Raw genomic sequence first — 4,615 nt, forward strand, 5'->3', positions numbered from 1 at the left:
AATATGAGTGAGACATATTTAATCACGAGAAATTACATTCTGACCATGCCTGGGGTTTTCGCCTTGACTCATAATGTGTTTCTAAAATGAAAGACTTAGGAAGGACAAGATACATTCTTGGAATGTAAAATATTTAGAGATAAATAAAATGAATGTTAAAAGTTTTATATACTTATGCATATATTGCCAATATCTTGAAAGAGATCAAGATAGAAGATTCCTTTATAGGAACCTTAGCATTATCATACGACACTAAGTTTGAGCCAGCCTCAAAATGACCTAGCTCATAGGCTTGAACTAGCTGAAATGATTTATATTCAATTTTCATGGAAAATGAATCCATCATTTATGCCATATTATGCATAAGACTTGATATATGATCATGCCATGAGCATATCATAATATACCAATTGAATACATGGTTAAGTCACTGGATGACTATAGAAACATTCTAAGAGTACTTTGGAAGAACTAAGAGAATGTATATGAGACATATGGTTTAGAATACAAATCTTCATGTAAAGAGCTACATAAGATTTTGATTTCTAAAAAAACATATATAGTTATGAATTATAATTGGATTATGACTCCATTGTGAGACGAAGAGTAACTTTAGTTTGAATGAGGGCCAACCAAAACAAAATGACACAATATACTACAAAATAAGAGTACGCTACTTTGGAAGTTTAAAGCTATGTTGATCTCTGCCATTCAAGGATCACATAGAAATCTTTCTGACTTCGAGAGTATACTTGATTGAGCTAAGGGAATATATGTGACGAAAGAATACCAATCATATACTCCAAGATAACTATACATAGAGTAAAGTCAAATATGGAGATAATAGTATTAACAAAATTCACACAAATTAAGTTTAGTCGAACCCATTAATAAAGTCCTTCTTTTGAGTTAAGTATGAATGGTCACACTTCATCTATAAGACTTTATTATTCTAGAAATGGGATTTTGATTTGGATTTAGTATTTAGGTATTGGAACATTGTGACAACAACTATTATATAATGTTTTGATATACTGGGATATAATCATAACATCAATATTGTTGTGTTCTATATTAACATGTTTAATCCATGAATAATCTTATTAATCTAAAAGTTCATAGTTGGTTATAATTGTGGGAGCAATTATGAAGTAAGACTAATATGAATTGGATTGGTTGACTTTCACCGGATGAAGGTAGGCATTGGGTTGTAACAAAGTTTCATAGGTACTTGTCAAAGAAATGGTATTGAACTAACCCGTATCAAGATCATCTCACCTATCGCTATCGTGAATGATACTTTATTAAAAGGTACTATCTTTGTATCCTTAACACTTGAGATACATAGTCAGACTTAACTGTGGGGAATCCTATGTTTAGATATGGTCGAACGTTGATCCTTAACCGGGCAGTTATAAAAGCCATTTTTAGGTATGGTATGGACTATGCAAGAGGATTATGTAGTCAAGATGGGATTTGTTCCTCTTATGTGTTGAGAGTTAGACATCTAAGGCGACTTACCAAAAGTTGAACACCATATGAGATTGATTTCGATCCCTATCTCATGTTTAACATGATGTCTGTGACAAAAGGATAATTGATAAAGTTACCTTATATACACCACTTGTAGCTTGTAGATTTTGGGAATTGGGCGTTAACAGAATGGCAAAAAGTCGTATGTTGATGGGGGCAGTGAAATGTTGCTAAATGTTCACTACTATCTATATCAGTCTAATATGAATCTTGTGGAAGTGGGATCGAGATTGAAAGATCTAGTATGCTCAAGAATCATATTAAAGTGATATTGATAATTAACATATGATACTAAAGGGCCACACTAATAACAACTTGATACAATTGATTATTTATTAGAAACTGTTTTAATAAATATTCAATAAAATCTTATAATTAATTGGAAACTATTTATTTCATGGAAATAATAAATTTCATTAGCAAGTAACATTACATAATTCATATGGTATGAATTAAAAAGTCATGCAAAACCTTTTGGACTAGATGAATTCTTTTGTCTTTTACCAAAACGTTAGAGTTTATATTTTATAAACTTGTTTATAAAATTTAAAATTCATGCTTCTTTTTTTATATAAAATCAGAAAATAGGGATAGGATAAGGGAGTATGGAACTTTTGATTGTTTAATCAAAAGTATTAAGCATGGCTTGCATGCATGTGGAACATCCTTGTCCAGTGTTATAAGGGCTTAATGATACCTTGTCAAGTGTTATAAGGGCTTAATTGTAAAGGACCATTAAGTTAACTTTCTACTTTATCTAGACATAAGAAAGGCTTTCACTTGTAGATTCTAACGCACATCAAAACTATAACATGCTTGGTCATGTTACACTCTCCATGTTGTTTATCTTTTTCTTGAAGATTACTTGATTTTATACTCTCTTGAAGTTCATCATTTGGTTATGAAATTCAAGCTTAAGATGATCCTTGGTGGGTTTTACTTGTTTATGTTATTCAAAATATTATAAGTCTTTCGTTGTTAAAAATCATGTTTTTGAAAATACTTTTTTAATAAAACCCAACACTCAATCATGTGCGTTGCTAATGCTCATGTGTTGTATGACATGTATGAATGTTCTAGAAGATATTGCATGGTGGATTGTGATTTTTTGACACATTTCATTGGCCTATGGTCCAATGGGCTTGGCCCATTTGGGTTTTAGGTCTGATCCTTTCATTATAAATAGGGATGCATGCTAAATCATTTCACGTGTCATATATCCTTAACGAGTAGATTGAGTCTTTTTTTAGTTGTACTTGTAATCTATATTTGAGAACTCTATGAATAAAGAATACTCCCCTCCTGCCCGTCTACATAAATCACCTTGACTGAACCAAATAAATATTGTGTCTTTGTGAGCTTTTAGTTTTGTGTGTTATCCACATTACTTCATAACAAGGGTCATCATAACTTGGCAAGTGGTATCAGATTTGTTTTGAGTCTTGACAAGTATCATATGGTATCCTAACACACACACACACACACACACATATATATATATATATATATATATATATATATATATATATATATATATATATATATATGTATGTATATATATGATGAATCTTGGGGCACTAAGTGAATGTCTCCAAGTAATGAGATAAAGACAAATGAAGAATATACGTGTAAGAACATGTAACTGAGCATGTACATATAATTAGAGTATGTATGAGGTGTATGCTAGAAACAAGTAGCAGAGCATGTAACTATGCCTAGAGTATGAATGTCTAGACATTATTGGTATTGTGTAGAATACCAATATGTTATTAGAGATGGAGGCTAATAAAGAGTAAGAGAGTGAAAGAGAAGAGTGTGAGAAAGAGTAGAAAGAAAGATTAGATAATAGTATAAGAGATATATGAAAGAAGAGAAGTGATGGTAGTGTATGCTATGAAATAAAGAGTTAGATGATAAAGTATGAGAATGATAAGAAAGATGGACGAAAACAAAAGCATAAAGAATAACTTAATAGATACATTGTGTATAATGTTTTAGATATGTTTATGATTTGCAATTTCAGGTAGCAACAGTTGTGGTCCCAGAAGAGAAAACTGGAGTACAAAGACAAGAATTAGATAGTAGGATGCTATTTATTTATTGCCTTGTTGTTCACGTAAATAGTTATATTTTATTATAAACTCGTGATTTGTTATGGGAAGTAAAGTGTTTTAAATTTTAGTAGAATTCCATAATTGTAAGAAAACTTTGATATTTCCCTGAGATTAGATTTTAGAAAATCTGGATCGTTACAATGAAATTCCATTATGGACTAAATCGATATCCACCATTTATACCAGGTATGATAGTGTTGCTACTTTATATAGAGCTTATAGTCATGTGTATAATGGGAATTCTAGACATTTAGGTGTTAGGAATAGTATTTTTTGTGTGCTCATCATAAATGGTGTGATATCTGTGGAGTTTATGAGAACTTAGTTAAATTTAGTTGATCATCTAACCAATGGTTAGCTAGAGATCTTGTGCACAAGGAGGCTGTAGGGATGGGTTTAAAGTCCACATAAAATCTTTTGTATTAAGATACCCATTTCCCATCTGGTATAATGTTAAATGTTGAATTCAATGTCGAAATATTTATATTTGAAGATCAGAGCATATTATTTACATCATCCTAAGGTATGTGTTCGGTAGTACAAGTAAAGGCGGTTGAAGTTTTATATCTTAATAGTTCTTTTGAAAAAATAGATATGTAGGTGAAAGAGTAAAAGGACTATCTAGATAAGCATGAAGTTTAGCTGCTTCAATAAGTTTAGGACTTAGCTTTGATATGATTATTGAAGGATAAGACACATGCTAGTAAAATATAGTGTCAAGTTAAAACATATGAGTATTTAAATTGTGATGTGTAGTATCTTTATGTATTCACTATGAGTAGAAATGATTCAATCCTTAGTGACAACTTGATATTCGAATATTTGGATGATTGATATAGTAATGTGAAATTCAATCATCATGGCATTTCATTTATTCATCAATTTGTTGTTTATTATGACTTTGCTTTAAGTTAATCAAGATTAGACTTAAATTGGGGAGGATCGTTGCTAATTTTGTGTCAACCATC

Source organism: Lactuca serriola, chromosome 9 (genome assembly GCF_051521515.1).
Source record: "Lactuca serriola cultivar US96UC23 chromosome 9, Lser_US96UC23_V15, whole genome shotgun sequence".
Lineage (NCBI taxonomy): Eukaryota > Viridiplantae > Streptophyta > Magnoliopsida > Asterales > Asteraceae > Lactuca > Lactuca serriola.